Source organism: Typopeltis vanoorti, chromosome 3, assembly GCF_054136105.1.
Source record: "Typopeltis vanoorti isolate ZY-2024b chromosome 3, IOZ_Tvanoo_1.0, whole genome shotgun sequence".
Taxonomy (NCBI): Eukaryota; Metazoa; Arthropoda; class Arachnida; order Uropygi; family Thelyphonidae; genus Typopeltis; species Typopeltis vanoorti.
The window spans coordinates 47281620-47305807 of record NC_143551.1 but is presented as its reverse complement, the minus strand read 5'-3'; the positions used below and the strand labels follow the sequence as shown (position 1 = coordinate 47305807).

The window sequence follows — 24188 nt, the reverse complement described above, 5'->3', positions numbered from 1 at the left end:
GTAGCCAATGAAGTTCTAACTGAGGCTCGGCTGTTACCATCCTGCTATGATCAGAACTTTAATAGCTCAATAACCTTATCCCTACACTGTCCTCTACAGATACAGATAACGGGGAAGATGAAAAGCATTCTTGCTTCGCCCCTTTAAGCCTGTCCTTATAAGGATGGTTTGTTTCGGAGGAGTCCTTAAGTTGGATCGAATGCACTATGATACGAAGAATATTTTTCATTTTTTTTCTATCAGAGGCGAGTTTATTCGGTTATATACGTAGTTCGATGGATTTTATTTATTAAATTTATATTTTAAATTTAATTTTGGATTCAAGTTCTAAATTAAAAATAAGTTTGTTTTTTTTAATTTCTAAAAGTATAATAAACTCTTTTAACTTTTATTCAAATTACAATTATTTCATAAAAAGACGCTGTGAAATTATTTAAAAGCTAATTATCACAATCGGCTGTTTTAAAATCACCATTTTAAACTCTGCACAAGCATTGAAAAGCTCAAGATAACGAAGAGTGGAGAAGTTTGAGGAGACATTGGTTCAGCAATTTATATTAATATATGTAATTTATGTGTGGTGAAACTTCTGCTGTGTAGTGTGGTGTGTTATAACGCAGAAGCTTCTACAACTCTAAAAGAAGCCTTCTTCCGTGTGAGCTCACGTTCTCTCAAAGACACAAAAACATATAGCGACAAGTGGAAGACTAGTTCAACTACAGCAAAAAATACTTTGGTGGGATAGGAAGAACTGACAAATTAACTTTATTAGCTGCTCTGATAAATGCGATGATGAAACCATTACAGAAAACAAAATTGGAAAAAAGGCTAAGAAAGAAATGAATAAAAATATCATTTTTCTCTTGATCCCATTACAAATTTTGTCACTCAAGAGAAATGACAAGGTGATATATAGTTTTTGAATCTGGAAGTGTTCCCGATTCACCTATCCAGGATGGATTCTGTTTGGAAATTCAGATTCACCTAACCATCCTGGATAGGTGAATCGGGAACACCTGTTAAAAGTATAAATGTCTCAGTGTTATGCGAAAGTTCAGAATCCATTTCAAATAGCTTAAGGGGAGGGGGAGTTTCGCAAACTGTGTTCTGCAGAACACTAGTGTTCCGCGGAAGATGAATACGTGATCCGCGAGAAGTTCTGGAATTTGTCATTTTAGTTTTCTAAGCATTTTTCATGAATAAATATTTTATAATAGAAATATTCTGAGGAGAATAATATTAGTGAATATGTCGAAAAACTCAGACCCAGAATGCCTAATAACATCTACGTATCGTTAATTTTCACACATCGAAACCTTTCAACATTTGGGAAAGGGAATACCGCCGTTTATGACAGATCATAAAAATTGCCTCCAAGCCGATTACAATAATGGGCGGCGTGTTCTCAAACTGAACGAAATAACATGTGTTGCAAATGTCAGTGACCAATCAGCAAGGAATCATAAAGAAAATTTTTCCACTGAAATTGCAGATCAAAGTAGTCTGTATCTGGTTCTCAAATCTATTACTACTGAATACTTTCTTCGCAAGATCGTATTGCAGTGTGTAAGTGCTAGTTCTGAAACCGGAGTGCCGTGATTTTTTTAAAAGAATACAGATTTATAAAAGTAATAAGAATACAGATTTAAATTCTAATATGAATAAGCGACAAGACACTTTGTTTAAATTTGGTATTAAGAAATCTCTCATTGTACAAAAGGAGGGGAAAACTACCAGCACAGGAGAAAAAGTCTGCATTCACTCGTAAGTACTTAGGATAATATTATAAATATATTTGGTGATCAGAATGGAATATCAATGAAAATCAGCATAAATTAATTTAATTATGGTTTAATTGATGTTTAATTAATTATTAATTAATAATCAATTATTAATTAATAATAAAAATCAACTAAATTACCAATTAATTATTAATTAATACATTACAAAATAACCAAGGTGTTCAATGAAAATTTCAGGATTTGTGAAGTGTTCCGTCGTCGTAGAAAAAGTTTGAGAAACCCTGGGTTAGGGATTGTAATAAAAGAATTTGGGGACATCTGTTCCGTCCCACAGAGAGCAAAGGATCTGATTCAATCGACGGATTTTGACTGTGAGGAAGAAGCAGCTGTCCAACCTCTAGAATATTTCATTTTCAAATTTCCAAATTGCCTTTAAAGAGATTAACAAGAGAATCGTCCATAATAAGATGAGTGCACTGTACAATGTATTGTAGCAAACAATAGCTGAATACCTATAGTGATTAATACCATGACTGTTATAAGCAGAGAAACCTTTGAAGTACACAATGCAGTATTGTCACACAAAACTACAGAAATTCCTGCTCAAAAATAACATCAAGGTTGCTTTTTCTTACAACCGATTCCTTTTTATCGGCATTCAGACATAAAAGATTTCTCCAATACGTTTCCAGTCTAGCCCTTTGGGAATTTTGGTGAACTCCAATCATGGGAAGCTGGAATATCCATTCTTACTCCTTTAACTTAAATATTCACACGTGTTTGAAAAGATGGTCCGTAGCATTTTGGCCATTATCCGAACTTTTCATTGCACATTTGCGATTTATTTATTTTTGAGCAATTTTTCTTCAAGTCGAGAGGATCCGTTTTTCTCAAAAACTAGGAATGCATGCTGTATGGTCACATACGGTGAACGAGCACTGTATGAAGAGCACCCATTTAAACAAGATGGGAAATAGCTGATGAACTGGGTCTGAAGGTTCCTACAACTTCAACTGAGTGCAGAAATGCAATGTTTGTCTACATCTAGCGAGCAGAGAGAAAGAGAGAGAGAGGGGAGAGAGAGAGAAAGGAGGGGGAGAGAATCCTAACAAATTCAAAATGAAAATCACAGACTCTAACTTGGATAACCCACACTGCAGTCGCAAAAATCTAATGATAAAAGTACTCAATACTTTTAACATCAGATTTTTATCTTCTGGTCAAATGGGACTTGAGCCTCTTTGCTCCCTAGAAAAGATAAACTCACTCGACCTTCTGATATCAGCAGCAATTTAGAATAATTCTTAAATAGTCTAGATACAAGTCTCCTAGACCACGAGAGTGTTCATAATTTGCTGTCCAGAAAACATCCTAAATCATCTGTGCTACTACTACTACTATGTTCACTGAGCATCTACAGATGCCGTATGGTCACTCCGATGCTCGGTGATGTGCCACACCAGGCCTCACTATGCAATCCTGTTGTTTGCTCTTCTGGCGGCCTCAACTCTCTGAAGATCAGCCACTCCACACACGCCATCCATCTCATTGATGGTTTACCCTTGCCTCTTTTTCCAGGAACTTTACCTTCTATTGATGTTCTGAGACGTTCCCCTTCCGTACTTTCTGTGAGTCCAAATTATTTTAACTTTCTTCTGTCAATATCCTTAAGGAGCCTTAAAGTTCTACTGATCTTTTCTAACACCCTTTCATCTGTACGCCTTTCAGTATATGATATCCTCAACAGCCTTCTGTAACACCACATTTCAAAAGCGGATATCCGTTTCTTATCTGACTTCTTTAAGTTCCAAGTCTCACATCCATAAGTCGCTGTCGGAAAAACAGCTGCATCCAAAATCCTCAACTTTGTTCCCATGGAGACAGATCATCCTTTCATATTTTAGACAGCTCTCTGACCAAAATGCTACGGGACCATTGTTTTAGCCATCCTAACCTTCTTCTGATGTCTTCTGAACAGCAATTCTTCACATTAATAATGGATGCCAGGTACTCAAATTTGCTGACTCCCTCCATTCTTTCTCCATTAAGATCCACTTGTTTCTCAAGAGCTTTTCTGTTTGTATTTCCTTTGAGAACCATAATCTTCTTCTTGCTAGGATTGAGTTGAAGTTCTCTGTTATTACTGATCTTGTTAATTTTGTCAAGAATTAGTCCTTGTTCTTCCATGTCATTACAAAGGAGTACTGTATCATCAGCATACCTCAGATTATTGCTCAATCTACCTCTATCTTAAATCCTGTCCTGAGCTCATCCAATGCTTCACGCATGATGTCCTCCGCATATATTCTAAACAAGTGAGGAGAAAGTAAACATCCTTGCCTAACTCCTTTTCCGACTTGAAGTCAGTCAGTCTATCCAACACCTGTTCTTACCGTGGCTTCTTGCTCCTTATACAAGTTCGATGTCAACCTGATAGTGCGTTGAGGAAAACCCATTCTTTTCATTACTTCCCACAGTTTCACATCCTCAACACAGTCAAAAGCTTTAGAGTAGTCTTAGAAACACATTACCAGGGGCAGTCCGAATTCTTTATATTTATCTAGGATCTGTCTAAGGCAAAGGATCTGGTGCTCTTTACCTTTCCTAAAACCTCATGGTTCCTCGGGCATCTCTGCCTCAACTTTGGCCACAATTCTATTTAGCATGATCTTCAATAAAATTTTGCTTGCATGAGATATCAAACTAATAGTTCTATAATTTTTGCACCCCTTCATATCACCTTTCTTATGTAATGGCATGAAAACTGACGTCTTACAGTCTCTCGGCCATGATCCTGTCTCCCATATCCTTGTAATAAATATATGAAACACTTTTATCCCTCCATCCCCTGTGGCCTTAATCAACTCTACTGGGATTTCATCTGCACCTGGGGCCTTATTGCTGTTAAGCTGCTTAACTGCTCTTTCAACTTCATGCCCAAGTGGAGAAAGTTCCAAATCAAAATTTTCCGGGTGAGAGTGCTCCACATTTCCTTTATTCACTTTACTGCTGCACAGTTCTCCACAGCATTCTTCTCTCCATCTGATTTTGATTTCAAACTCTTCTGTTAGTAATGATCCATTCCTGTCTTTGATGACATTCAATTTAGGCTTGTGCTTAAGTCACGATCTAAATAAAACATCCTTTTATAATTGTGCCTTCTCAACTGGAACTCTATTTCTTTACATTTGTTAGTATAGAACTTTCCATTGTCCTGCTTGATGGCTCTTCTGACTTATCTATGTAATCTCTTGTGTTCTTCGGTCCCTGTGTCTCTTTGTTTTTCCAAACGCCTTCTTTTGTTATTAGTTCCCATGTTGAATCTGATATCCATGGGTCTCTTGGTCTTCTTATTGGGCCGAGATACTTCTTCCCTGTATCTTGTATTATCACCTTGACTCCTTCCCAAAGCATTTCTGGTGAGTTCTCATTGGTCTCCAAAAATCATGCAACCAAGTTGATATTTCTTCTGTGAATCCACTAGGAATTACTCTAACATCCAATCTAGTGGGATGTGCCTACCCTGGAAGATTTCGGAATCTTAGTTTTACTTTGGCTCTTACTAACTGATGGTCTGTACCACAATCTGCTCCAGGACAAGTATGCACATCAGAGATGATTGTCTTCTACCGGTGGAGAGCGAGGATATAATCAATCTGGTGTCTTGACCTATCAATGTTAGATGTCCAAGTATAGGTCTGTTGCGGATGTTTCTGGAAGCAGATATTGGTAATAATTAATCTGTTAGCGTGGGTGGCAAATTCCAACAGTCTTTCTTCACGGGTGTTACGTTCACCCAGACCAAACATGCCACACTCCGTCCTGACTCTCATACTCTTTCCCACTTTTGCATTTAAGTCCCCTAATATGTACAGTATGTCTCTCTCCTTGGTAGGCAGTCCAAAACAGTTTGTATGTTTTCATAGAATTCTTCACTCACTTCTTCAGGCCTATCCATGTAGGGTGCATAAACTACCACAATTGATACATTGGTAGGCTGAGCCTTAAGTCTAATAGAGAGTATCCTATCGTTAATGGGGTTATAACCAAGAAGGCTTCTTGCTTGGGCTGTCTTCAGTATCACAGCTACCCCATGATGTTTTGAGTCACTACCCGAGTAAGCTTACCAACCTGTCTTTTGAAGTGACCTTCTACATTCCATCTAATCTCTGTAATTCCCAGGATGTCAATTTTATACCTAACATCCTGGGAATTACAGAGATTAGATGGAATGGAGAGGGTCACTTCAAAAGACAGGATGGTAAGCTAGTAAGGTAAGATAGGACAATCTCAAGAGTACCCATCTGTAGACCCCGGACATTCCATGTGCCTATGTAAAATTCCTTTCTAAGATTAATCTTATACCTTCTGTGTTGCTCATTCACAGTATCACTGACTTTTGATGGAGACTGTAATATACTTCTCGAACAGGACCCTCTGCCATATCACCTTTCTTATGTAATGGCATGAAAACTGACGTCTTACAGTCTCTCGGCCATGATCCTGTCTCCCATATCCTTGTAATAAATATATGAAACACTTTTATCCCTCCATCCCCTGTGGCCTTAATCAACTCTACTGGGATTTCATCTGCACCTGGGGCCTTATTGCTGTTAAGCTGCTTAACTGCTCTTTCAACTTCATGCCCAAGTGGAGAAAGTTCCAAATCAAAATTTTCCGGGTGAGAGTGCTCCACATTTCCTTTATTCACTTTACTGCTGCACAGTTCTCCACAGCATTCTTCTCTCCATCTGATTTTGATTTCAAACTCTTCTGTTAGTAATGATCCATTCCTGTCTTTGATGACATTCAATTTAGGCTTGTGCTTAAGTCACGATCTAAATAAAACATCCTTTTATAATTGTGCCTTCTCAACTGGAACTCTATTTCTTTACATTTGTTAGTATAGAACTTTCCATTGTCCTGCTTGATGGCTCTTCTGACTTATCTATGTAATCTCTTGTGTTCTTCGGTCCCTGTGTCTCTTTGTTTTTCCAAACGCCTTCTTTTGTTATTAGTTCCCATGTTGAATCTGATATCCATGGGTCTCTTGGTCTTCTTATTGGGCCGAGATACTTCTTCCCTGTATCTTGTATTATCACCTTGACTCCTTCCCAAAGCATTTCTGGTGAGTTCTCATTGGTCTCCAAAAATCATGCAACCAAGTTGATATTTCTTCTGTGAATCCACTAGGAATTACTCTAACATCCAATCTAGTGGGATGTGCCTACCCTGGAAGATTTCGGAATCTTAGTTTTACTTTGGCTCTTACTAACTGATGGTCTGTACCACAATCTGCTCCAGGACAAGTATGCACATCAGAGATGATTGTCTTCTACCGGTGGAGAGCGAGGATATAATCAATCTGGTGTCTTGACCTATCAATGTTAGATGTCCAAGTATAGGTCTGTTGCGGATGTTTCTGGAAGCAGATATTGGTAATAATTAATCTGTTAGCGTGGGTGGCAAATTCCAACAGTCTTTCTTCACGGGTGTTACGTTCACCCAGACCAAACATGCCACACTCCGTCCTGACTCTCATACTCTTTCCCACTTTTGCATTTAAGTCCCCTAATATGTACAGTATGTCTCTCTCCTTGGTAGGCAGTCCAAAACAGTTTGTATGTTTTCATAGAATTCTTCACTCACTTCTTCAGGCCTATCCATGTAGGGTGCATAAACTACCACAATTGATACATTGGTAGGCTGAGCCTTAAGTCTAATAGAGAGTATCCTATCGTTAATGGGGTTATAACCAAGAAGGCTTCTTGCTTGGGCTGTCTTCAGTATCACAGCTACCCCATGATGTTTTGAGTCACTACCCGAGTAAGCTTACCAACCTGTCTTTTGAAGTGACCTTCTACATTCCATCTAATCTCTGTAATTCCCAGGATGTCAATTTTATACCTAACATCCTGGGAATTACAGAGATTAGATGGAATGGAGAGGGTCACTTCAAAAGACAGGATGGTAAGCTAGTAAGGTAAGATAGGACAATCTCAAGAGTACCCATCTGTAGACCCCGGACATTCCATGTGCCTATGTAAAATTCCTTTCTAAGATTAATCTTATACCTTCTGTGTTGCTCATTCACAGTATCACTGACTTTTGATGGAGACTGTAATATACTTCTCGAACAGGACCCTCTGCCTAAGTCCTTAACGCGGCTCTGATTATTCTGCGCGACGGCCGATGCATCATGAGATGCGTTATAAGGCACAACCATATTAACATTTTGAAGTGAAGTGACTGCAAGAAGAAAGTGGTAGGGTTGCAGAGGCCCTTTCCACATAAGATGAGATGAAATAACAAAATAGAAAAGATTCATCCTTAGCCCTCGTATACTCTAATAGCATTGGGAGGGGGGAGAAGAGCAAGAAGAGGAGAAAGAAGCAAAGAAAGAAGGGGGGGGGACCAGTCTAAAGATAACATAACAGATGTATATTACATGAAGTAAGACATAGCCCAGCATCGGGTAACTCGGATTTGCGATGCCCATACTCACTAAAGGGAGCCCTTGAGGTAATCATCTGTGCAAACTGTCACATTCGAACTTTATCCAATAGCATAAAAGCCATCATTGGAAAATATGCGCTGTATGCACGGCTTTTACACTACAATCATTATGGTATTGTCAACAGAAAATTCTTGCAATTTTCTTACTGAAGGCAGGTTCTCTAACCACTTCTCATGAAATTTAATTTTCCGGCTAATACTGCATAAGCAATACCATGAATCATGTTCATGAGGATGGATTACGTTTCTGGAATATTGTTTAGGGTTTTCATTTCCCTTATATGCGTTAACTAATTATATAGATGTTTCACCCAAACTACTATATGGTTAATAACACTATTGCGCATTTGTTTGGTGGAAGTTTAATATTCATAGCATTCATGTAATTAAAGTAATGTTTTGTTCTTGACTTTCTCAGGAATGAATTATACATCCTAAGAGCTAGTAACACAATACTTTTCAAAAATATACTGTAACTTAGTTTATACTTCTTTTCGAGGGAAGTAGAAAGTTACTTTTCATGAAGAGATCTTTCTTGACTGGCTGCATGTGGGAATTTTCCAGTTAAATAAGTCGAGTGGTGGAGTGCGTAGCGAGGCAGTGAATATTGTGGATGGTGCCATTTAACTAAAATGTAACAAGTTTTTTGTTTGTTGGTTTTTGTTTTGTTAGAAAGCTCATTATGAGCTAGATTTTCCTAGTGCTGTACCCACAGCGCTTTCTCTACACGTTCATAAACCTTCACACTGTTTTTTATAATAATAATAATAAAAAAACAGTGCCTCCGTTTTCTTCATACTACAATGAAATATCATATCTAGAAGGAGAGAAAGATGTCACTGCAAGGACTACCTAAGGGATGAGACAGGCCTTTTAATAATAATAATAATAATTAAAAAAAAATTTTTTTTTATAAAAAAATTATTATTATTGACAATTGGAATAATAATAATAATAATAATAATAATAATAATAATAATAATAATAATAATAATAATACACTGATAATATTATGAACTTCAGTGTAATTTATAAATTATAAATTAGAGTGATGTATAAAATCACTCCACTCGAATTTTATCGCTAAATTACAAATTTCCGTTCAGCTATAATTTCTATTTGTTAAATTAAGCAGTGCCTATATGACATTACCCAATTAAAACTCTGTAAATACCGCAGCCAATCAGAGGCATCAGATGTTCCCGCTAATATTTGTCTTTAAAGATTCAGTTCAATTTACTGAAATGTTGCCTGCACGTGAGTTGTCTATAAACACGAATTTTTCTTTGTTTATTCTAATAAATTTTATTGATTTCTTTGTCTCTGACTCGCTCCTTGGCGTCTACAAAATCAATGTTTTCCATTCCCCCAGTGTTTGTAAATACCCAGAGTACAATGTAAGATGCAGTCTCCCGTGGCTAAGTTTTCATTGTTAGACCAAAACATTAGTGCTGAGATGTCGTGAACTGCTATCCATTGTAATTTTACAATAGGCTTAGCTGTAAATTTTTATTATTACAATTTTTCATTTATATTTTTGATTTTTAATTTCGTTAATTCTTTTTTAGAATTTATTCGCAGAAGTGTATCATTATTTTCCGTTTTTATTATTTTATTTCACAACAATTAAGGATTAAATAAGTTATCATTAATAAAATAGTTAAAATAATCTAAGCAATAGATGATTAATAACGAGAGAAAGCTAAGCGTTCCTGATAATAAAATAAATAAAGTAAGTAAGAGAATAGAGGATATTTATGGATCCATCCATATTTTATAACCAAATTCAAATTTTTTTAAGGTTCTTTCTAATATATTTGGACATAAAATATAGATGGACAAACATACGGGCTCCTGATTAAACTTCTTTTAAATAGTGCAAACCAAGGTATTTCCAATACCTAGTGTTAGATTTTCATAACCTCTCCAGTAAATTTCGAAATATTTGATTTTTTCCATATTTGGCTATAAAATATAAATGGATCCATAATATTCTTTACTTTATTAAACTTACAAAATGCTAATCTTTAAGAAATTAAAAATAACTAAATCTAAATTTTAAGAATATTACATTTTCTGATTTTTCAGATGTATTAATCCTTGATAAATTATTTTAAAGTGTTGGAAAACAAGCTCTCAGAAGAATAATAATTTCCCACCAGTTGCGCTTGTGGCTCCCCCTATCGACGCATTTTTAACCTCATGTCGTGGGTCACTGGCGATAATAGAAAATCTATATGCACAATGTGTAATAGAATCAAGTGGTTTCGGATCTTTTCTTTTTAAATATCGTGTTGGTTATAGACGCAACCGAAACGCTTTCATAATAGAGACGCAGTCTTAAGTCCTAATAGCTCCTTTTTTATTTTTTTTTATTCGAAGCATTCAGGGATAAACCTCAGTGGCTTGCTACGCTTGGCGAGTCGTTCACCCCTTTGATTAATAGGCTGTCTTAGTGGTACGCAGTCTGCTGCATCTACTCATGCTTGAAATTACTCTATTCTCGAGACAAGAACCCCACCCCTAGCTATAGAGTTGTTGCTGGTTTGTTTTTGTGTGAAACGTCAGTGTGCAATAAGAGTGATAGCTAACCAGGCTTACGATCTTTACATTGTTTTGTGTTAGGAGACCAGTAGTGGCTGAGAGACATTCTGTGTTTCAAAGACAAGCCAAGAACAAGAAATATAATTTCTTATCAGAATTAATAGCCCATCTTGTTAGGATAAATGCCACTTCGTTTCTTGTAACTCTGAGATCTCCAAGTTGCATCAGAAAATGTAGGAAATATGTGCGTTTGGTCCGAAAGATAATCAGCGAAAAACGAAAGTATACGTCATAAGAAATTCATCTAATTCAAATAAATTTTTATATTTATATTTAAATACGTCATAAGAAATGCATCTAATTCAAATAAATTTATATTTATATTTATATACGTCATAAGAAATGCATCTAATTCAAATAAATTTTTATATTTATATTTAAATACGTCATAAGAAATGCATCTAATTCAAATAAATTTTTATATTTATATTTAAATACGTCATAAGAAATGCATCTAATTCAAAATAAATTTATATTTACATTTACACAATTTAGGACACTAAGGAAAAAACTAACTTAAATTAAATTAAAAATAAATCAGCACAACCTTAAGTTCTTAAAAGAACTGGGAGATGGACTGAGTCCTTGACTCTTTATCCCGTCATCTGAATGAATAAAATCTGTGTGGATGGGGTGTTATTGAGCTAAAACCTCTAGTCTTGGCTGGGTAACGGCAATAGCTGAGCCTCAGTTAAAACTTCATTGACTACAGCATTACCATTCTTTACCCTTGAAGTCCTAAAAAGGACTTTTTCCCCGAGAGATTCTCAGCACAACCTTATCCTTATATAAGGACTGGCTTAAAGGGGCGAAGCAAGAATGCTTTTCATATTCCCCGTTATCTGTAGTGGACAGTGTAGGCATAAGGTTATTGAGCTATTGTTAAAGCTCTGATCATGGCAGGAGGGTAATAGCAATAGCAGAGCCTCAGTTAGAGCTTCATTAGCTACAGCATTGCTATCCATTACCCTCCAAGGGTATTGGATTGAACGAATCATTCACCGCATCTCACGGTCGATTGATTCTCCAATATCGACTCATCTAAACCCTCTGCACAACCTATTCCTGCTAATTAATTATTAATATATAATATATAAATAATATTTTGGTGTATTGTTTGACTATTTGAATATTTCAGTTTTTTTTGAAATATTTTATATTTTAATTTTTAATGAACTTTTAAATTATAATAAGCAATTATATAATTAGATATGAAATGAATTTAATTTTTTCAAGGTAGAATATTGGTATTACTCTTGAGAAAGAAGTCAATATAGAGTGCGCTATCAGCAATTATTGGAAGGTGCTGACAATTAAATGATCAGAGAGAAAAATCAACTTATTTTGTTCAGACAATAGATTCACGAAATGAAAAAAAAAGTTTTATTTTTTTTTTCAGTATTTCTAAGCACCTTATTACCTTTACATAGGTAAAAAGAATAACGTGATTACAAGTGAAACTATATCGTCTATAGTATATAAGAGATTTCATATTTAGTTTTAGTACAAATTAAATATTTATTTTGATAAATTGTTTTTAAAGTGTTGGAAAAACAAGCTCTCAGAAGAAGAAGAATTTCCCACCAGTTGCGCTTGTGGCTCCCCCTATCGACGCATTTTTAACCGCATGTAATGGGTCACTGGCGATAATAGAAAATCTATATTTTATTTAATCTGAATTTTAATTATTTTTTTTTCTTTCCTTGTTTCAGATAACTATTCTTTCAGAGAACTTTGATATGAATTTATAATAAATTAATTGGATTTTTATAACAAATTAACACGAATAGTTACAACGGACAGGGAATTAGTAATTATTCAACAAATATTCTTTTATAACTATCTTCAATATATAAATAAAATATTTATCTGTAATTCGACACTACCCCGATCTTTATGTCGAAGTATTAATTGTGTAAACCCACTTTTTTATGTTTTTCTACTAATAACAGAATTTTTAAATACAAATTCATTATTTTCGGCATTTTTTGAAATATATATATATATATATTGACAACTGTTTCATGACATGAAAAGTAATTTACTATGACATACAGAAAAATTAATATTAATATTTAATATTAAATTTAAAACGCATTTTAAACATGATTTTTGTTTGTTAAGAATAATAAAATTTCCTGACCTGATTAAAGTGCGAGCCATCAGAAATAGCTTACGATTGAATTTTTCTCAGTTCACGAAAGTTATCCTGTCAATAAAGAGAGAGAGAAAGAGAGAGAGAGAGAGAGAAAGAGAGAGAGAGAGAGAGGAGTTGGCGTTGGCGATATCAGCATTCATTTGCACCGCTATGCACTTGGAATGCGTACATTCTATTATTACCTCATCTCTTTTCGCTCAGCATGCCGGAAGTGCATTATCTGGTGAATAATGATAAATTGTTACCCTTGGGCGGTTTGGTTGGCTAAAGCAGTCTTCATCAAAAGAGATGATGTTTCATTAGGGGGCGTATTAAGGTTATATTACAACAATGACAATCAAAATGGCCCCTAGAGAATTAGCGCAATATTTCCTGAGCTCCACAATTAACTACATTAACAAATAAAATGCTGTCGCGTGTTCTGGGATAGGATCCAACAATTTGATTATCAGAGCCAAACACTAAGTTGCAAACAAATTTAAAGGAAGCCATTAAAACTGTAACAGTATAAATTACATACGAAGCTGAATGCCGAAATTTGTTGCTAGGAGCGAGATCTACCTGAATGAATAATAATTGTAGTGCTTGGATAATGTGCATGGCATTTAAAGAAAACAAAGCATCTACGTTTCATCAGCAATCCTGTTTATCCTAAGTCATATTATAGAATGTATTCCAGAATTAGTTTCCCAATATTTTATTCGTTCTAATTTATTTTCCGTTTCTGTTCGATGTAGGCATTTACCCTTCGCTGAGTGGTTCGAATCCAGTCTTAGGTGAAGGTAAATTACCTTTTCATACAAAGGCAACTTGGCTTTCTTCTCCTTAGGAAACTCGAAATTACACTGGGGTCCCAAAAATAAGGACGAACACTATTTCTGAAGAGTGCAAAAGCAAATTCAAGCTAATCAACTTGGGGCAATTTGTATAACTGATGATTTTGAGTAGGAAGCGGGGGCACACATTCAATTTTTGAATCGTGCTCAAAGGGGTCACGTGGTAGCACTCAACGGGATAAACCGCAAAAAGCTATTCGAAGCGAATTGTGTTTGAACAAAGCTCTTTTCGTGAAGGAATAAAGTTGCCAACTTCGATGTCTTATAAAATGTCTCAAATACATTGAGACATTTTACAAGACATCGTTCCATCCATAAAAATTGGACAAGGCATCAATGGGCTAGCGTACTCTTTACAGATGAAAGTCGTTTTCGTCTTTCCTTCGATTCTAGAAGACACTCGATCTGCCGTAAAAGTGTTACTGCTTATTATTGCGAGAATGTCCTTGAAAGGGATTGATACGGCGGTGCTGAGGTCATGGTGTGGGGAGGTATTATGTTTAATGGACGCACCGAGCTACAAGTGCTGGAAAAAAAGGAATTATGACTGGTGAACGATACTGCAACGAAGTTCTTCAACTTCATATTCGATTGTTCCGCGGTGTTGTAGGCGAAGAATTCCATTTTATGGATGACAATGCATACCACATCGTACAAGTGTAGTGGAGATATTTCTGGAGAACCGATGATATTAATCGAATCAATCGAGTGGCCAGCACGCTCACCAGACCTAAATCATTTTAAACTAGAACATGTTTGAGACGCAATAGAGAGACGCATTGATGCTCGAAATTCCCCCTCCAGAAAACAAGCAAGACCTTATCCTTGCTCTGAAGGAGGAGTGAACCAATTTACGTCAAGAACTGAATCACTTGGTGCTAAGCGTGGTACGACGTTGTGAGAGTTGTATCGCAGTTCGGGGTGGACATATTCCACATCGAGATATCGCTCCGCATAGTCTTTTGTAAGAACTGTACATTAATTCCTTAACTACATCGGCACGAAAATTGTAAATTTTGCCAAAAACATATTACATTTAATGTGTACGAAATTTATAACACGTTTTTTTTTTGTAATATAATTTATATCCGCATTTGGCTGTAGACATGAAATTTTTTTCATATACATTTGAAATGCAATGCATTTCTTAGCTTTTGGACACCCGTGTATATTTAATTATACCTAAGTAGTTAAGACTATACGTAATGGAACAAAAACTCTCACATTACATACCTCAAAGTTCTGAAAAGAACTGAGCGATGGACTGAGTCCTTGACTCCTTATCCCGTCATCTGAATGAAGGAAGTCTGTGTAGATGGAGTGTTATTGAGCTAAAAGCTCTAGTCATAGCTGGATAACGGCAATAACCTAGCCTCAGTTAAAACTTCATTGGCTACAGCATTGCCATCCGCTACCCTAGAAGTCCTGAAAGGCACATATACCTCAAAGTTCTTAAGTTCCTAAAAGAACTGGGAGATGAACTGAGTCCTTGACTCTTTATCCCGTCGTCTGAATGAAGAAAATCTGTGTGGAAGGGGTGTTATTGAGCTAAAAGCTCTAGTCATGGCTGGGTAACGGCAATAGCCGAGTCTCAGTTAAAACTTCATTGGCTACAGCATTGCCATTCGTTATCCTGGAAGTCCCAAAAAGGACTCTTCTCCTCACATACCTCAAAACCTATACATTGTTAAATTTATATTTGCATATAAAAAAGATATTTTGGTATATTATTTTTATTTGTAGTTTCTAAAAAAAAAAAAATTTCCTTTTAAATCTTTGTTCTTAAAAATTTGAAATTATAATTAAGATTTTATGGAATTATATAAATATAATTAGATGAATTTTTATTAATGATCAATTGTCAAAGATGTGCATTCAGCCTCCAGCTCTGTTCCTATGACAACAGCACATGAACTCAAGCTTGGAACACGACAATAGTTGATCATTGTTAGCAGCTATCGCATTCATGCCTAGATAAATTTTCGGATTCAAGGATTCTTACGAAATACTGTTTGAAATTCATCCAACATACAATTATTTACTCGTTTCGCTAACACGTGAAGCTGATAACACTTGTTTAACTAATGCTTCGTTGGGCAGTGCTCAGTAATTTTCTTCGAAAATGACACAGTCTAAGTATACTACACTAGCAAAAGTTAAAATAGAGCTTTTGTTTAATTAAGATCGCGTTTATAAGACTTTCCTTCAATAATTCTTGGAGTTTCGCATAGGAAAACAAACAATGTTCGTTGACGGGAGCATTTTTCTACTCTTACGTTTAGACAGAAAAATCAATAATTACAGTTAACTGTATTTGCTTTGATTCCATGTTTAATATTTGTCTTGAATGTGATTCGAAAACGAAATTCGCTATAATGAGCGATTCATTTGTTCTAAAGCGCCTCCTGGTAATTTCTTTCTATTTGATTCTGTCTCTCGAGAGAAGGTTTTTAACTATTAACTACTCAGACGGCTCTCGCTATCCAAGTTCAACAATATTTCAGATTGGCTTTTTTATTTGTTCCCACACTTTCTTGCATGCATCACTTGCCAGCTACATTTATCACTTCTCCATTAATCCACGCAATAGATAATATAAATCTAATGCAAATACGATGTAATTTATCTTTTAATGGGATTCGTCTAAAAGTACATTTCCGTGTCTCATAGCTGATGAACCTCTTTTGGGACAACGCTTTGAAGGACGAAAAAGGATCTGATTATCATATCGCGAAAGAGTAAAAAGAAAAGAAATAAGTGAAAAAGATTATCGTTCCTGTCCGCCCCCATCTAAGTGAGTTTTAATAATGCTTTTGATGATAAGAGAGAGACAGAATTTGTGCATAATTAAAAGAGCTTAATTGTTTATGATTTGCATGATAATATCACGCGTTTCATCGAAGTTAGCAAACTGGTAAAACTTTTGGCAAAGAACTTTTAATTTTATTCCATAAAATTATAATTGTTTTTAACTTTACAAAATTAAAAGTTATATAAAATTGTATATAAAATTAAAATAACTTTTCAAAATAATTGATTTATTTTTCAGAATTTTATAAACTATTTTAGTACATAAATTAAATTTCATACACTTTTAATTTTATTACATAAATTAATTGAAAATAATTGAAAGTTATTAATCTTACCTTAATGTTTTTTTTTTTTTTCAAAGAAGAAATGACGGTGGTTATTTCGTAGGAGATAGCGAAGCATGTTTTAAATTTTCTCCGAACACTTTTATTACTCAGTTTCTGTACTTATTTTTATGAGTTCTTTAATTAAGCTTTCTTTACCTGAAATAAAAATGACTGTTTACTCTTTTGCCGCTACTGTATACTATGTACTTAAAACAGTACCCAGGAAATTTGTACAACAGCAATGCTGTTCTGGTATAGGGAAAATTATACACATCTTTTTTTTAATGAAAAAAAAACCATTAAAGAGAAAACAGTCGTGTTAATAGCTTAACAAAATAAACTTACTTTTCTTTACAGTCCTTATCAGGACTGGCTTAAAGGGGCGAAGCAAGAAGCCGTTATCTGTAGAGGACGTTATTGAGCTTTATATAAAGCTCTGATCATGGCTGGAGGGTAACAGCAATAGCCGAGCCTCAGAACTTCACTGGCTACAGCATTGCCATCCATTATCCTCCACAGTGTACCCATTTTAGTCGCCTCGTACGACATGCATGAGCTACATGGGGGCTTTTATTAAAGTAAAGTTAAACTCTAAAAATTAGGTCGATCCCTAGAACACTCCATAGTGGACGAAAGACTGTCCAACTAAGCGTTGGTTCCACTCAGTGACGCCCCCTCCCCACCAACACGGAGAAGAAGCTCTCATATTCCAGGGAAAAGCGTCCACGAACGAGGCCCCTCACGAACCACCGGAGAACACCCTCCCCAGAGACTCAAAATGCTCTCCCAGGGCAAATCCCCGGAAATCAAAGTCCCCTCCCCTTCAGGGGAGAAAAATTCCGGAAGAAACCTGAGAGAGCAAATCTCTCGAAACTCAGCGTCCATTTTAGTCGCCTCTTACGACATGCATGGGTTGCCTTAGCGATGTTTAAGTAAAGCCAACTCTAAAAATTAAGACGATCCCTAGACCACTCCATAGTGGTCGAAAGACCGTCCAACTCAGCGTTGGCTCCACTCAGTGACGGGCTCCCCCACCACCGAGCAGAACCGCTCATATTCCAGGGAAAAGCATCGACCCACAAAGACCCTCAGCGGGCCGTGCCGGATGACATCCACCCGGAGACTCAAAATATATGCACTCCCAGCCAAACCTCCGAAATCTAAGCCGCCCCCCCCTCCCCTCACTGGAAGCGAAATTCCGAAAGAAACCTGAGAGAGCAAAACTCTCGAAACTCAGCGTCCATTTAGTCGCCTCTTACGACACGCTTGGATTTGCATCGGTGCTTTTTTTTTTTTAAAGTAAAGCAAACTCTAAAAATTAGGATGATCCGAAAGACCGTCCAACTCAGCGTTGGCTCCACTCAATGACGGGCATCCTGAGCAGAACCTCTCATATTCCAGAGAAAAGCATCCCACGACAAGGCCCCTCTCGAGCCACGCCGGAGAACACTCTCCCCAGAGACTCAAAATGCTCTCTCAGGGAAAATCCCCCGAAATCAGCATCCCTCACCGGGAGCAAAATTCCGGAAGAAACCTGAGAGAGCGAACTCTCGAAACTCAGCGTCCATTTTAGTCGCCTTTTACGACACGCATGGATTTACGTCGGCGATTTTTAAGTAAAGCCCACTCTAAAAATTCGGAAGATTCCTAGGCCACTCAATTGTGGGCGAGAGACTGTCCATCTCAGCGTTGGCTCCACTCAGTGATGGCCTTCCACCTACCATCGAGCAGAACCGCTCAAACTCTGAAGAAAAGCATTCACCGACAAAGCCCCCTCTCCGGACCGTGCCGGAGAACACTTTCCCCGGAGACTCAAATTGCTCCCTTAAGGCAAAAACCTTAAGAAACCGAACTCAAACTCTCGAATCTCTGCGTCCATTTTAGTTGCCTTTAACACACACATGGATTTACGTCGGTTATATTCTTATCCCGGCAACCACACGGGTTAAACTTACATTCCTTATAAGGACTGGCTTAAAGGGGCGATGCAAGAATGCTTTTCATATTCCCCGTTATCTGTAGAGGACAGTGTAGGGATAAGGTGTTATTGAGCTATTAATTATTAATTAAAGCTCTGATCATGGCAGGAGGGTAACAGCAATAGCCGAGCCTCAGATAGAACTTCATTGGCTACAGCATTGCTATCCATTACCCTCCAAGGGTATTGGATTGAAAATCAATCACCGCATCTCACGGTCGATTGATTCCCCTCTTCCCACTTACATTCCTTATATTTATAGTCCTTATAAGGACTGGCTTAAAGGGGCGAAGCAAGAATGCTTTTCATCTTCCCCGTTATCTGTAGAGGACAGTGTAGGGATAAGGTGTTATTGAGCAATTAAAGCTCTGATCATGGCAGGAGGGTAACAGCAATAGCCGAGCCTCAGTTAAAACTTCATTGGCTACAGCATTGCCATCCATTACCCTCCAAGGGTATTGGATTGAATGAATCGATCAATACGAAAGTACTATATATAGTACTTTGGTATTTTTCCACTTACATTCCCTACGATATCATCGTTATTCATAAAACATTATAGAAGAAAAATAATGGTGTATTTTGATTTTAAGATTTTAATTTTTAAATATATTATATTGCTATTCACTACTTCGATCAATTTACTTTAATTAATCCCTCTACTGAATCTCTATACTTTTTCTGCTCAAAAGGCCAATGATGAGACAGTATACTTCCCAGATATTTGAAGTTTTCACTACTCTTCAAATCTTGGCAATTAGTCTCTAACACCATTAATTTTTACATTTCCACTATGATTTCCACAAGTAAAACCATGTTATTATTATTGCTTATCACCTCAATATAAGTTCAAAGTGAGTCCAAAGACTCATCGAGGGTAGCACCTACTCTACAACTCTCCGTCTTCACCAATTCATCACCCGTAACTACTTTCATCATCTACACCAACGCCATCTACCGCCGATCACCACTCGTATTTTCACAGACAATCACAAACATCCATGCCCACAGCGGGATTCTTTAGGCTGGAGAGTGGATACGCTAATCACCCCGCCAACCAGACCTGCAATGTTCTCACTCTTCCTGGTTTAAACACGTAACCACAGTTCTGTCACGCTGTTCTAAAGCTGCTGATAAAATGAGGAGTCTGAAACATTAATGGGTCATACTCTGAATATTATTGTCTGTTCTGAAGATTGCTATAATATTCAGTGCAGAATATCTCACTCATGGATTGCATGTGGTCCTCAGATTGGTTTTGTGTATATAAATTAAAATTGCTATCATATTTGTCAGAGTGGCCGAAGCATAATATATCCATTCTCCTGCTTATGGTATCGAATCCCACTGCAGGCATCGATGTTTGTGAGTGGCTTCCAGTGGGTGAATCAACCACCCTTTCTTATTATTGCAGGCCTAAGTAGCTTGAAAAATTCATTGGTTTCTAGAGCACAGATAACCAGACCTTTGACCTGCCCACAGGAGATAAAAAGATTTTAAAAAATCACTCACCAGGATGAAATAATTTAGTTACCCATTTCAAGCATTTTACAAAGTTATTTTTTAATGGTATACTACACTACTTCCATGAACAGTGTGTTCCAAATTTATCGCCAATTTATGTCGTCTGCTAATTACATAGCATTTCGATGATCATATCTCGTGCCTCCTTTGCAATTGTTTACCTTAGTTTTTTTTTTTTCAAGTATTTTCCCAATCTTTCATCATGAGTAAAAGAATTAGTGAGAAAAAAAGTGGAAGTGTGAAAATGATTCTAAACTAATCTCATTGGAAGAAAAACTTGAAATGATAAAGAAAAATGAACAAGGCGAGCCCAAAGCAAAGATTGAACAAGAAGTATAAAAAAACGTGGGAATCAACTATATCAGAGATTTTAAGCAAAACTAATGAATACAAAGAGAAAGGTAAGGCTGCTTCAAGTTCATCACGCATGCACTCGAAATCAAAGTATTATAATGATTGAATTAGAGAGACTTCTTTCTACATGGATCGAAGATTGTAACCATAAACAGATCCTTCTTCTTCATCACGATTCATCAGATTCATCACGCATGCACTCGAAATCAAAGTATTATAATGATTGAATTAGAGAGACTTCTTTCTACATGGATCGAAGATTGTAACCATAAACAGATCCTTCTAAGCACTGACCTTATTAAATCAGAAGCAGTAAGTCTTTTTGAAACCTTGAAAGAAAGGGCTATCAATGATGGAAAAGAAGAATTCTACGCTAGTGTTGGGTGTTTGAGCGTGTCTAATCGGTGTCAGCTGCAAGTGCAGATAAATAGGTCTTCGCAAATTATCTGAGATTTCGAAAAATAATTGTGGAAGAAGGGACTATTGTGACCAACAAATATTTAATGTCGATGAAACCGGCATTTTTTTTTGGAAGTGAATGACTTCCAAGACTTTTCTGGCCAAATCAGAGAAATCTCAGCCTGGTGTTATAAAGTCGAATGAAATTACTGTTTGCAATATGCGAGCCTTTGGAAGCACATTCTTCCATATTGTGCAAATAATGTTAGAGACTTTTCTAATGAATCTAAGTTAATTAAATCTTTCTTAGAAATCGAGTGATTCTGACTTGCTAAATTTAGATGCACATCGGGAAGATCACGAAGAATATGAAGAAAATGTAATCACTGACAAGCCCAAAGAAATTTCTCAGAAACAATTCGAAAATATTTTTCTTACAATCGAAGTTTTTAAGCAGAAATGTTTAGAGACTGGCCCTTGTGAAGGGAGAAGCAGGAAAATTTGCAGAAGTAGTAGAAGAGGCAATCGGGCCATACCGTCAGTTGTATGAAAAAAAGAAACAAAATGCCCGCCAAACTACGTTAGCTCAATTCTTTGTTAAGAAGTAGAATAATAAATTTATATTCTGAATATGTTTTATGTCTTTCAGCTTCATAATTTTCCTTTAACTAGGCCCTGAGACATACCCTAATTCTTTTATAAAAAAAAATTAAGGGTCAAAAAAGAAATCTGAGGAACGAATTATACATTTTCCCACAGGTTATTAGGAATATTCGATTAGTGCGTTTTCGATTAATGCGCCTGTTTTAAAGAACGCATTAAGCGCACTAATCGAGGGATTGCTGTACATAAACAGAGTTGAGTATAATATCTGCTTATACTAATGTGCCAAAGACTTACAATGTATTTGGATGGAATATCACATAAAAATGTGAAAATACAAGAACGTTATGGAATAAGAGCTTATTATTATTATTTTTTCTTTTCTAACACAAACTTGTATTATTTCGAATCCAATTGAGTTCATAAATGACATGAAACCCTTCAAGCTAGATTCTAGAAAATTAATAGGAATTGACAATAGGAGAGGATGGTATAAATTCTGCGATACATACCCTAAAAATAAAAAAAAGGAAAAAATAAAGAATTTTTTAGAAAAACAAAAATGCATTCTAGTGGTTTGAAATATTTCGAGACTTGGAAGATTTCATTTATTCCCGAAGATTCGACACAGCTGGGCCGATTTTCTTTAAAAAAACAAAAGAAAATTTGGTAACCGTTCTAAATCTAACCAATCATTTCATCTGGTATTGTTTGCAGGTGGGAAAAAATCCAAACAATTCTACTTATATCTCAGATAAGTAATTGCACAAGTTCTACTCTTTTTAGAAAACATAAGTGAGTTTTTTTCTTTGGTTTTTCTCGGAAAATGTACAAACTGGAAGAAAAGAGAAAACAGATTTTTCATACACATTAAAGAAATCATTTTCTTGTGATAAACAGCGACACATGGCAGTTGCAAAACGGGAATTTTAACGACACGCATTAAGCATCTGAGAAAATCAGAGGGAAAAATTATCTCTCTGCTGTCCTATCAGCTGTGGAAAGCGATAAAAGATTCGTCATGATTGCTCCAACGGGTCGTTTATCAAGTTTATCAAATGCCGATACGATGTGATAAATGGCCTGCTAATTGTGATTAGTGTTGCTAATAAAATAATGCAGATAAATTGGAATATAATTATCTGACATTAGGGGATGCCCTTCTAGAATAAGATGAAAACGCCTTGTTAAAGAATTCTCTAGATTAGAGCTGACGGAGAGCTAATTAGTGGACTTTGTTTCGAATTGTGTTCCAATCAGATGCAAACTGGAGTCTGAAAGGTTTGTAGTTCATTTTAAACTTTCTCTATTCCAGCAGGTCCATATCAAGAGTTGTATGCAGATACGGTATTTCTGATTGTAAAAAATAATAACAAAATTAAAAAAAAATAAGAAAACGATTTAATATTTTGGGCCCCGTATCAGATATTAAGCTGATAAGAACAGATGCTACACTTTGATATTAGCCAAAAGGTCCAGATAGGGTCTTATACAGACCCACATCGAGCACCAACAAAAAAATTATTTTTGGAAGACAGCGAAGTCTTTGGAGCTTGTTCTACCTTTTCTCCGAGTTACCCTAGTTCTGTACTTCCTCTAGGATCAGCTCACGGAAAAATGAAACATCGTATACACACACACACACACACACACACACGCGCGCACACACATATATATATATATATATATATATACACACACACACACACACATATATATATATATATACATACACACGAAAATGAAAGAACGCTTCATAAAACAATATATATCCTTACTGCATAAACTAAAAACAAAATGTAACAAAATTAGTAGCACACAAGCAGATTTATTGCATCACTAAATACAGTACAGGTATAATTAAAATCTTTGTACTACATGTAATGACAATTAGTACAAATTGAATATAATTGAAAAGAAGGCACGATGCTGAATAGTGATAAATAACTCTCCTCTCACAGACACTATACATTATCCTTAAGACAGTTCCCCAATACTCATTTTACATTTAAAGTTTAATCGAAAACATTCAAACTAGCATACACTATGTTGACAAAAGCTTTTGGACACCCAGTTGTAATGAAAACAATGCGTTCTAATTACATTTTTAATACCAAGTGGGACCGCCTTTGACCTGAATGACATCAACTACCCTTTGGGGTATGCTTTCAATCAATTTCTGATATATCGTAAAAATAATATTCTTCCATTCCTTGTGCAAAGCTACTCCCATTGCTGATGCTGATGACGGCCACTGTGATCTGTAGAGAATTTAGCGTTCTAATTCGTCCCAAAGATTTATGGAATTGAGGTCTGGACTATGAGCTGGTCAACCCA

General features: G+C 36.2%; 1 pseudogene; it reads right to left on the bottom strand.

The window, feature by feature from the left end:
• Positions 1-23164: 23164 nt before the first annotated feature.
• On the bottom strand, positions 23165-23339 carry LOC150108103 (U2 spliceosomal RNA; annotated as a pseudogene).
• Positions 23340-24188: the final 849 nt, after the last annotated feature.